This window comes from Protopterus annectens, chromosome 7.part0 (genome assembly GCF_019279795.1).
Source record: "Protopterus annectens isolate FY-2018-M chromosome 7.part0, PAN1.0, whole genome shotgun sequence".
In the NCBI taxonomy this organism is placed as follows: Eukaryota; Metazoa; Chordata; order Ceratodontiformes; family Protopteridae; genus Protopterus; species Protopterus annectens.
This window is the reverse complement of record NC_056739.1, coordinates 1497600456-1497613779: the sequence shown is the minus strand read 5'-3', so window position 1 is coordinate 1497613779 and position 13324 is coordinate 1497600456.

The following is a 13324-nucleotide window of genomic DNA, read 5'->3' as shown; positions in this document are numbered from 1 at the left end:
GCACACAATATGGAACAGCAACTATGCCTACAGTTAACACCTGAACAACTGGACACTGTATGGGCCACCCATGCAAATAACAATCATTGCCTGCAACATATATCCACAGAGAGGTCATAGGGAAAACACCATACACAGGTTTGCAGAAATGGAATACCTTTAATTTTGTACTATTACAGTTCTATATGCCATGTCATATAGCTGTTCAGACACTGACATCCATATAAACACAGTAATGCAACTGTGAAACAGTTATACTAATACAGTAGTCTGGAAAGGTTCACAATTGTTGCTGTCCAGGCGAAGGCCTTCAAATTGTACAACAGTGAGGACAGACTGGGCCACAGGATACCAATCAACAGTATGTAATGCAAGTGTATAGTTCAGCAGCCTCTTTCTGCACTCTGTACAAAATCACTAGGTGGTAAAGACATCATGTGACCAAATGGGTTGTAACTGTTACATAACAAGGCATAACTGACACCATCACATGCACACTGACAAATAGAACAGTCTGTATGGCAGGAGGCAGTAGGCTTGCATTAACCCAATTTATGTAAGTAATGTAAGTATAGGTGAAGTATGCGGCACTGTACATCCAGATACCTTAAGGCAACTCACCCCTGATACCCCCACATTTTTTAACAGCCTAGGTAATTTATGGTGCCCCCCCAGACTCAATAACACAGGGCCATATACCACTGTTACATACACTGGCCTCTGGAGTGCATAAGAGCATACAAGTATTGTGTAGGTGACGCCCACAAATATATGGCCCCAGCCCCACCGTATGTGTGGGGGATACAACAGCTGTGGAATGATGGCAGCAATGGCAGTGTGATATACTCACAGCCCACTATGGAACAACTCCTGACAGCATGTCATATGTGCAAAGCTTGGTATGTAGGTGGAGGACAGAGGCTGGAACACAGGCACAAATGTGGGGAACTGTTGCCATACACTAAGCAAGTTGCTGGTGTTACAGGATAGTCTGCAACATACCCTTAGTCAGGGAATTGAGGTTAGAAACGGAAATGGATGTAGCCATGTACTGATAGCACTCAACACACACACTGCCTGTAAAATATCTGACACAGGACCTGTGAGGTGGACAGACAACACATGATAGGCTCACCTCTTGCCACCAAGAGGATAGGTCCACAGTTGAGAGCTATGCAGACAGACTGCATTCCAAGGTAAAGTAGTACATACACACACACCCTATAACATCAGTACTATACAAAGCATAACACAACTCTACTCACACTCTGTCTGTAGTTCCTCAACCTCCTACAAATATGTAGCTGTCCTGAGTGTGCCGCTTCTCCTGTAAGAGGTATTGCTACCTGCTGTCTGTAACACTGATGCCCATACACGGGAAGGCTGTCCATCACACAGGCAATGTAAAGGGACCATGCCCACATGATGTAGGGGGTTAGAGTAGGTGGTTGCCATGACAGTGGTGATTGGAACACGTGTAATCATATATATATATATATATATATATATATGGCTATCGGGATAATAATATGTACATATATTTCCACCATATGTCCTGGACATGGAGTGTAGCCCTACCCCAGCCTCTATAGTCCCACAGTCGTAGTGCAAGAGGATGTCAGGTATGTATAGCAGGCATATTAGTAGACTATTCCTACTGTCATTGGGATTGTCTTCACAGACATTGTGTGTGTTGGAGTTCACATCTGCTTATAACATGTGTGCCATTGGCTACTGACAGACATCCTAAGGACATTATAGTAAAGTACCAATGCTAGCACGTAATGCCCCTGTGGACTACAGCAGAGATATTGGCCAATATATGTGGACATTCTGACATACTCTATACAGTCCAGAGGTGTACACATAACCCCTTAGTGCTAAACATGTGTACCATGCCTGACAATATGGATGTAGACAGCCATGTAGATGGGTATAACACATAATGACTGGAATACATTTGCCACCATAGGTTATGCATTCACACACCCCTGTCTGGCCTGACACATAATAACCACTGGTACAGGGGTGCCATGGCCACATACCACCCACTAGATATTGACATACATCTGTACAGCATCCCACTGCTCTGTCTGACATACATGACTGTTAAGGGAGGCCTGGCAGCAGTAAATCTAACAAGTATCTGCACATGAAATCTCACTGGGTAAGTACACTAAGTTGCTAGGCATGTAACAATGCACTGTGCAGGCTGCAGGCAGACTGGCTCAACACTGGCCTACATCTCCTATGGGGAAATGCACATGTACCTGCATATATAGCAGGCTCTACAGGCATGTCACAGCACAGGGTAAGATACACCTGTGTGAAAGTGCATAACCACAATCAATGTGAACACAGCCACAGCCAGATATGTTAAGCTAGCATAATATAACAGTATATGGAGTATCTGTTCAACACCATCCTCATATGTGCTACTCACAGACTGACCCTACATATACTGGGCTGCTACACAGTTTGGTCTGATGGCTGTCTGTGGTATGGGACATGTGTGTGTATGGCCCTACAAACATGTATGCCAATACAGTACCATACAGTGGAGCAGTGTGTAACATCAGATAGAATGGGACCTAGAATAATGACATCTACCACAGTCTGTACACAGGCTAAAGTACATATTAACAATACACACTCTATCGACATTCATCATAAGTACACAAACCACAGTACTGTACAAACATCCACAAATGTCCAGGTTATGTCATCAAATATAACCCCTACTGTACATAGCATGTGTAGAAGTCTGATATCTCACTGGCTTGTTATCAGATATGATGACACTAATTATGGTGTACAGCACATATGCACCACTTCATGTACAACATATGTACACAGGTTGACAGAGTTGTGACTGGAAGAACATACACAGGGCCAATAATGACATGTTGCTGTGATAACCTCATACTTTTACTGTTGTAACAGGGTTTGTTGCAACATATGTCCTAAGAGGGATAAGAAGCCAGTAACTGTCATGACTTTCACCATCTACAGACTGCAGTCCTCACATTACCTTCTGCAGTCCACAGATAGATGTTCCATTGGTAACACATGAAACCAAAGGCACAACACACTGCCCTGTCTGCAAATTACCCTGCAGATGGGGATTCCTCATAAACGTGGGACTGACATGGCAGGTATTGAGACATGTAGGACAGTCATATCCACACACACACACTGTTAAACCAACAGTACTCCAAATGCAATATAGCAGCAATTACAGTCTGTAGTCAGGTCAGGCACATCCCCCTCCTGTGTGTTGCCCTGTTTCCACAGTGTATGTTGTTAGAGGTAAATCCCCAATCCATCTGAGATGCTGTTTGCCAAATAACAGATCTAGTTCCTGCTCACAGTGAATGAAAAGGGCCAACACCAACATGATGTTCTTAGATATTGGAGTGTGTTTCCATGAAGTTGGCTATGGGAATGTTACCACAGCTGTTCTACATGCAATCAGCTAGGGGAGGGCTGCAATTCATGCAGAGGCCATCAGCTGATCATGAGCATCACTTAAAATACACATGCTGCTGCCAAGCAAAGCAGGTTTAGGTCTCCACATCCACCAGAGAGGGAGTGGGAGAGGCAGACATAAGCAAAGACAAGTCTGTGAGTGGTGGGAGAGTAAAACTAAGCACATTTGTGTCAAAAACCTACCATCACAGGGTATCAAACCCCTGACAACTATGTAGTGCTATCACATCTCTATGCAGTCATTAGATGTGCCACATGGGTGACCTGTTGTGGAGCCCTCAGCATATATATGTGATGGTGACTGACATCTGCAACAGGGATATGGCAGCTATACAGTAGGTGACGTACACGTGCCTGTCCACATGAACAGGTGCCAACATCAACACAGCCACACTATCACAGGGATGCACACACATTGACACACTTGTCAGGGCCAGGATTACAACTCAGTAGATCAATAGTGGTATTGCCACAACACATCACTGTGCAGGTATCACATGCACTACATGGGTCATGCAGGAGTTGTATGGACAAAGGGTATGGGGAGGTGTCTGACATCAGACAGCATGCTTCAGTATGCCCATGGGGGTTGTAGGAAGTGTGGATGTGAACATACGCACCATACAACATACACACACAAACAGACAGGGTGCCAGTACTGACATGCATGGGTGCATGTTTGCACGGGTGTGTGGTGGTCGACTGTGCCAGACAGCTGCACAAGGCTAGGCAATGGGTATAACTTGGCATCAGGCCACATGACGATGGTCTGCAATGTGGCTCAGGGCTGTAGTGTCTGCATTTGCCCACACAGGTAGGTATTGTATTCCCCATCCAGTCACCTGGGTGACTATTGTGTGTGGCCAATGCTGTGCATCGCTTGCCATGCATGGTTTCCTTAGTCCATGATATGGACAATATCTAGGATGTGCACACCTCCCACATGCATGTACAGTGACATGTGGAACTGTACCTGAGATGTCTGGCCCATGTTGTTAACACAGATTATCATCAGATGTGCCAGTCTTGCCCACATGTGGCAGGAACTGGTAATGGGCAGCATGTTTACTCTGCACCTAAATTGATAGCATGTTAATGGCATTCCCTGGTGTCAGTGGTATCTATCAATACATGGCATGTTGTCAGGCATAGTATGTCCTTTGTGGGTCACATGTGATGGCACCACAGGTGTTTAAGGTGTCCATTGGGGGACATGGGGAAGATGCACTGTCTGCATGTATGTGCATATTGGACAGAGTGCCATGACCTCTGTAGCCCACAGCTATCTCCCCATAGTTGCTATCACTGGCCAATATGCAGTGTACTACCCACATATTGGCTGTTGCCTAGGCATGTGTGTGTATATGAGACATGGGTTGAAAGTGTAGTCTGGGTAATACAGGGGTTGCTAACTGTGATTGCTTGGCCTTGATGTCACATGTATGGGTATGGCATTGCACTCCAGCCTCTCAGCTATTTCACATCTGTTATCCTTGTACAGTTGACTTTGATATATATAGTAGGGCCACCATATAAGAAATATGCAAAACCCACTCTACATTGGCCACTGGTGTCACACACACACACACACACACAACCACCTCCACACAGGATATGTGTTACAAACACACATGCACCTGTTATGTCTGTGAGTACAACCACTACATAACTAGTTTATTACACAACAGCACTACGCAGTTATAGTATGCACCACAGAGATTACTGGAGTACTCTTTCCCCAAAGGTGTAGCTCACAGTGGATGACATCAGCAGGATTGCCAAAGTAGGCCATTTGAAATGTAGTGAGTGTGACTAGCCTATAATGCATTGCTCCCTACACAGACAGTGAGACACACACAAAACATCCACAACCAACATGTGTGGGTATAGAACCCCTAACAGAGATCTATATCACACTACAGGATGGAGCTGTTATAGGATGCACCACTGGGATTACTAGAGAACTCCTTCCCCAAATGTGATTTCACAATGAATGACATCAGCAGGATTGCCAAAGTAGGCCATTTGAAATGTAGTGAGTGTGACTAGCCTATAATGCATTGCTCCATACACAGACATTGAAACACACACAAAACATCCAGAGCTGCCATGGGTGGGGATGGAACCCTACCACAGTTCTACATCACACTACAGCAGTACGCAGTTACAGGATGCTCGACAGAGATTACTGGGCTGCAATCTTCTCAGAGGTGTATGTCTAGGTGGGTGACATCAGCAACCTTGCCAAAGTTGAGTATATGAATTGTAAGGAGTGTGAGTACCCTAAAAAGCATTGCTTTCTACACAGACAGACATGCACACACACACACACACAGTTGCCAAGTCTGGGGTTAGAACTCCTACCAAACTCCTTTATCACACTACAGCAGTACGCAGTTATAGGACACGCTATGGAGATTACTGGGTGGTATCCTTCTCAGAGGTGTATTTCTAGGTGGGTGACATCAGCAGCCTTGCCAAAGTTGAGTACATGAATTGTAAGGAGTGATACCCTAAAAAACATTGCTCTCTACACAGACAGGGTCAGACAGACACACACAGTTGACAAGTCTGGGGTTAGAACGCCTATCGAATTACTTTATCACATTATAGCAGTATACAGTTACAGGACACGCTACGGAGATTACTGGATTACAACCTTCCCAGAGGTGTATTTCTAGGTGGGTGACATCAGCAGCCTTGCCAACGCTGAGTATATGAATTGTAAGGTGTGTGAGTACCCTAAAAAGCATTGCTCTCTACACAGAGAGGGTCAGATAGACATGCACACATGCCAAGTGTGGGGTTAGAACTCCTACCTAACTACTTTATCACACTATAGCAGTACACAGTCACAGGACGCACTATGAGATTACTGGGCTACAACCTTCCCAGAGGTGTATTTCTAAGTGGATGACATCAGCAGCCTTGCCAAAGTTGAGTATATGAATTGTAAGGAGTGTGAGTACCTTAAAAAGCATTCCTCTCTACACAGTCAGACACACACGTGGCAAGTCTGGGGTTAGAATTCCTATCTAACTACTTTAATACACTACAGCAGTACACAGTTACAGGGCACGCTATGGAGATTACTGAGCTACAACCTTCCCAGAGGTGTATTTCTAAGTGGATGACATCAGCAGCCTTGCCAAAGTTGAGTATATGAATTGTAAGGAGTGTGAGTACTCTAAAATGCATTGCTCTCTACACAGTCAGGCACGCACACAAACACACACACACCATTGCCAAGTCTGGAGTTAGAACTCCTACCAAACTAGTCTAGCACATTACAGCAGTATGCAGTCATGGGATGTGCCATGGAGATTACTGGGCTACACTTTTCCCAAAGGTGTATTTCACATTGGATGACGTCAGCAGGTTTGTCATAGTAGGGCTATGGGGAGGGTGGTGTGTGCATGGGCCATAACCCATTCATCTAGGGGTTGACACGTCACATGCAGACACACATGGGGTCATATGTCAGAGGTACATTTATACAGCTGCTAGATGACTACTTCCTTGTACAGTCATGTTGCACAGCTGGCACATGCACCACATAGTCTCTAATGCTGACAGATACTGGTGACTAGTATCTTCAGTGAGTGACATATGCACCTCATGCGTTTGGGGCCCTTTGGCTGTGTGTTGGTGGGACAGGCCTGGATGGCTCCTTGTCACAGTCACCCTCTTCCACACATCTATGTATGTCTACCTTTGGCTTATTATAGTGTGTTGTCCTGACATATATGTCTGTATTCCTATCCACTGTGTGTGCAAGCCATGAGTGGTGCATACTGATGAATGTCTGCACTAACAACTGCAACTGCCAGATATGTCTGGTCCACTGGTGTTTGCAGTCATGGCCTTCATGTGTTTAAGTGTGTGAGCATGCCCAGTATGACCTATCAGTATGTTGTTGACTGACATTGCCTTCATTTCTCCAAGTGTGTGAGCATGCTCAGTATGGCCGTCTGTATTGAACATGTGAATCGTGTCCAGGTAGTTTGTGCTGCAGTGCTGACCTTTATGTTGTACACCGACAGGTAGCATCCTGTCTCTGCAGGGTATCCATCGATCATTTGGCTTTGACTGTTACTGCATTTCTGCATAGCAGGGGGGCACATCTGACTGTTTATACATTTCTACACAGGAGTGAGAGGGGCACACCTGACTGTTATTACATTACTATGTAGGATGGGGGGGGCACACCTGACTGTTTCTACATTTCTACACAGGAGTAGGGGGCACACCTGACTGTTATTACATTACTATGTAGGATGGGGGGGCACGCCGGACTATTTCTACATTTCTACACAGGGTTGGGGGGCACACCTGATTGTTATTACATTACTATGTAGGATGTGTGGGGCACACATGAAACTTGTACACGTTTGCTATGACTGTACTGGTATGTCAGGTACTCTCTTTCATTCTGTATTGCTAACTATCATGCTGACTAGAGGTATACCAGCATGCCTCTCAACCGTACTGAATTTCTCGGTTTTTACCAGTTTTGAGGTCCAAATAATAGGGTGCCATGATTTCTGAGTGGCACCCCTTCATTTCCGAATTTCTAGGCTTTTTTAAATTTTATTTTTTCAGGTAATGTCATCACGTGCAGAGGCATGCACGATGACGTCAGCTCCACATACAGCCTGCCAGCCTGTTGGAATTGAGTTCACTTTCTGGGCCATAGTGTGCATGCATGCAGTTCTCCAGCTGTTTAAAGCATTTGAATTCCACGATTATTACAAACTTGGCCAGCCAAAATAATCATTATATTACTATTCTCTGGTAAGGAGAACTTTTTAGCTTAGAAGAAGCAATGAATGGCTAGCCAGAAAGCATTCCAGTAATGATTTACTTTAACTTAGTACTTGAAGCAATTCAGCATTCCAGTTTTTAGCTGCACAGCATTTGTAAGGACAATGTTAGATTTTAGCTGTGGTTAGGTTACTGCTCAGCACACGGATTCACTTTAAATTCAGTATTCCATTTTTTAACTGCACTGCAGCTGTGGTTAGTGGTCACTGCTCAGCATAGTCTTTATTAGAAGCAGAAGCAATGGCCAGGCAGCTGCTTAAATCAGCATTTGAATTCCATGGTGGTGGTTACAAACTTGACAACCAGAATCCTGGTAAGGACTTTTTAGCTTAGAAGCAATACACAAATGGCCAGCAAGCCAGTAATACTTAAAACAGCAGTGGGAACAGCCCCGCCTTCACATTTGGAGTCAGTTTTGCCAGACCAGCCAAATACTTCATAAGACCTTAGAAAGCTACTGTCTTGCCAGGTTGTTTGGGAGGGGACTTCAAAATTCCAAACACAAACACCAATTTACGAAATTGAATAGACTAAACAAATGACTAGAAGATGCAAGTACTGACAATTGAAGAAGTTCTTGTTAGAAACAGGACGAAAAGCCCTTATTAATAAACTGTTGTCAGTACTCACATCTTCTAGTCATTTGTTTAATCTTTTCAAGTCCGTGAATGGGAGGGGACTTAACAGTTTTGGCATTGAATGTTATGACTTTATGTCTTGGTGGGCTTTCTGTTTCCAGTATTCTGATCCATCAGTCCAGTCTATAGTAATAAGGACAATGTTTTCTGTCTTATACAGAACAGTATATATATATATACATATATATATATATATATATATATATATATATATATATATATATATATAATTTTTTTATAAGCGGTCTAATAAGACCCCTTTTCAACATTTATTTGTTGCATCATTGATAGCTTTCTGTCCTGGTGTTTTCCATGGCAGCAGTCCGTTTAAAGCTTGTGGCTTGTTGCAGATGGCAATGGTTAATTTCTTCACAGGTCTATGGAAAGTATACATGCCACGGTGTATGTGATATTTATGTTTACTGATTGCACGAATGGATAATGCAGTCATTGGACAGCTGAGTAGTAGATAAATCGGGGATTACTGGAAATACAGCAGCCAGGCAAAATAGTAGATGGTCAGGACTTTGCTGCTATAACAGGCTGTTCTACTGTGCAAAGTAATTCAGTATTCTGGTTTTTAGCTGCACAGTATTTAAATAAGGATTTTAGCTTACTGCTCGCCACAGTCACATTTGAATAATTATTTTAGCTAACTGCTTGGTCGGCACAGTCTTTTACTTAGAAGCTCAAGCAATTGCCATTTGAAATTGATTTGCAATATTTAAAGCAAGGTTTTGATTTTGAATTACTTAGAAGCAATGCTACAATAGAACAAGGTTTTATTTTGAATTGCTGTATTTATAGCAAGCTACAGTACTTTACAGGAACAAGGTTTTGAATAGTGTGTTTGGTTTTATTTTGAATTGCAGTATTTATAGCCAGCTACAGCACTTTACAGGAACAAGGTTTTGAATAGTGTGTTTGGTTTTATTTTGAATTGCAGTATTTATAGCCAGCTACAGCACTTTACAGGAACAAGGTTTTGAATTGTGTGTGGTTTAATTTGAAATGCAGTATTTTACAGCCAGCTACATACAGTACTTTACAGGAACAAGGTTTTATTTTGAAGTGGTGCGTGACAGGAACAATGTTTTATTTTGAAGTTTGTGTGACAAGTTTTTATTTTGAAGTAAGTGTGTGTGACAAGGTTTTAGTTTGAAGTAAGTAGAACCCACAACCTTCTGAGTCAAAAGCAAGTATTCTACCTGTTGTGCTACAAACAACACAAACTGATTTGGCATAAGCAGCACTGCTGGGCAGGCCAAATCTGTTTGTGTTAGTAGCATGACAGGTAAAATACTTGCGCTTGAAACAGAAGGTTGTGGGTTCTATTCCAACAGTATATAGGTAAACTGATACTGTACTGTGTTATACTTTTAAAGGGGGTGGAATTGGTGGATGCTGCAGTCCTGAATGTCCTCTTTGTCAGAGATACCTAGTAACTATGAACCTGTTCAGTTTGCCATCCATTCCCTTTTGCAATATTGCTACCTTATAATTTTTTTTAAATGTAACATTGGCAATTTATTTTTCAAGGGCAACAGGCACTTTATTTGTAGATGAAACAATGAAATATTAAGTTGTTTGCTAGCAGCAACCGCTTCATTAGTTACAGATCTTGCAGATCTCTTTTACTGCAGAGATTGTGCATATTTACTGATACTGGTGGATTGTAAAAGTTTGAGTAGACTTTTATGATGGAAATATTCTGAATTGGGAAGTTTTCTCATTATTGGTTAATGCATTTTGTTTAATTGCTTACTGGGAAAATGTTCAAAACAATAAATTTAAAATGGTTTTAACAAGTGTGCTGTATTATTCAAGGATTGTAATTTAATACAATCAGGAAAGTGTTCCAAAGAACACATGTATGTTTCATGTGCAAGGGGCCTATGATTAGAAAACAGCCCAAAGATAATCTTTATCCGACACTGGCCAGAATCCAGATGCATTTCTTTGAATGTGAGTTTCAATGCTGTTTTAATGAATGTGAGTTTCAAGGGCAGAGAAGTTTTAATGCCAGGTCTATTTTCATTGTGAGACAGTATTGCTTTGTTTAGCAGATGTCAATTAATGTTTGTGCATTGTGCTACAAAATGTAAAAATAAAATCCAAATAATCATTGTAGAAGTAAAGCAGTATGCACACATTAGTGTTTATGGTAAATGGGGCAAAATAGCCAGATAATGGGACATTGGAATGGCTGCAGGGAGACTCTGGTGTCATATTTTGGTTGTCTTTTCTTAAATTTGCTTTTGAAAGTTGGCATCCCACAATAACAATGCAGTGGGTGGGGTTACATAATTATGTATGCAGATTTTATGTTAATCATTGTACAGATTTCTACCTATTTTTCATGGGCCTTGTCCAGATTTTTGATGTTTCCAGGTTGAGAGGTATGCATACCAGTGTACTACAGATCATGGCTTTGGTTGCCCTATATATTATTGTCTGACTTCCTACCCTTCAGAACTTATATCCCACTGCCTGGCCTGCTGTGGTCTGTCTGTGTAGGCCTGGGAGGAAGGTTAACCATAGCCATCATTCTGGGGCCATGGCACAGGCTCTGTTTGAGTTTGTCTACACCTGTCCTGCTGGCTGAGACTGTTGTTGGGTATGTGAACCATCCTGACTGGCATGTGTGGGTCATATGGACACACATGTCATTCAGCACATTTCCTGCAGTGGGTTTGTTATCCTGTGTAGTGCTGGCTACTATAGTGACTCCAGTATGTGTTAAAGATGTCATGGTGCCACTATGGGTGTCTACTGACTGCTGCCGTAACATTCAGCTATCCAATTCCCTTGCATGCTCACATCCATACCATAGCTACCGGTAACAACACATTCTACTCCATTTGGCAATTGGTAGATTGATTGACTTATCTTGAGGGTGTGCCAGACTTGCGGATGGTGCTGGAGGGTTGCCTATGTCGGATGCACTTAGTACACTCCCTATACATGGTTGAGCACAGGTAGTGTCATATTTGGCATCCCTTTTACTGTATGTGTGAGTCAGAGAGAGGTTCCATTCCCTGGGTCCCTACTGTTTCAGTGCATGTGCTATGCGTTGCCTCTTTGCCAAGGCCAGGGCATACTGGGCATGCCTCCTTCTGCCTACTGGGGCAGGCTCAGATTGTTCCTCCTCTGGATCACTCTGTGCCTGTGCAGGCCTTGGCATTGGTGGGGGGCTGTGTGACCCTGCCCCATGCTGTTCCTGCTGCAGCTGTTTCCGCAGGATCATATTGTGTAGCATAGCACATACCATAACAATTTGGGTACATGTAGCTGGTGAATACTGCAGGGCTCCACAGGATGTGTCCAGACACCGGAACTGTGACCTGAGAATCCCAAACACATGCTCTATTATATGTCTGGCCTGTGCGTGTGCCTCATTATGCTGCTGTTGATCAGGTGTGCGTGCATTTCTGCCTGTTGTCATCAGACACGGCTCCAGTGTGTACCCAGTATCCCTGCTGGGTGACCGTAGGGGATGTCCCCATTGGCAAATCTCTGGCACAGCTGCGTCAGATGCCATATGTGTGAATCGTCATAGCTTCCAGGGCAGCCAGCACACACATTCATTATAATGCCCTGGGCATCGCATACGACCTGGCAGTTGATGGAGGGGATGCCCCTTCAGTTGATGTAGGCCCTACCCTGCTCACTGGGTGGTGCTTTGATGCATATGTGGTGCATGCAGTCTATAGCACTCATTGCCCCAGGGTATTCTGCTATTTGGTGGAAGAGAGATGCATATTGCTGGTCAGCACCTCATGGGTGTTGAGGAGATATACGTGCTCACTGGCATGTGCTGACATGGCATACAGGAACTGGTGGAATACTCTGGATGCTGTGAGATCCCCATGATATCCCCAGTTGTGCTTTGGGAGGTACCTGTGGCTAGTATACCTAGGCCTACACATACCTTGGTATCCACTGGGATGGGTTCCCCTCGGTCAGGTTGTTGTGTCAGGTGTGGCCGGCAGAGCTCAACAATTTGCTGTAGGAGGTCTCTGTCCACCCTATAGCACTCCACTATATCCAGCTCATGTAGCCCCTGGTAGGTTGCCCTGGGTCTGTACACTCTTCTCTGTCTCCTCACTGTGGGTTGTTTGGCAGCATTCACATCCTCACCACCCTCAACCCCTTGCACATGATGTTTTATGTTGCCTGCTGCAGCCCTTCTCATTTTGTAGGTTTATTTGTTAAAATTTCCCCGCTTGTATACACCGGTTGTGTAGAGCATGGGAAAAACCAGAGGGGAAGGTGTTTGCTTAGTTTATAGTAGCGTTCTTGGCTGGGCTGGTCTCCTGCCTGTGTAATTGGCTGTTTCTGATACATTTCACCTGCCAGCTATGCTAGTTCTT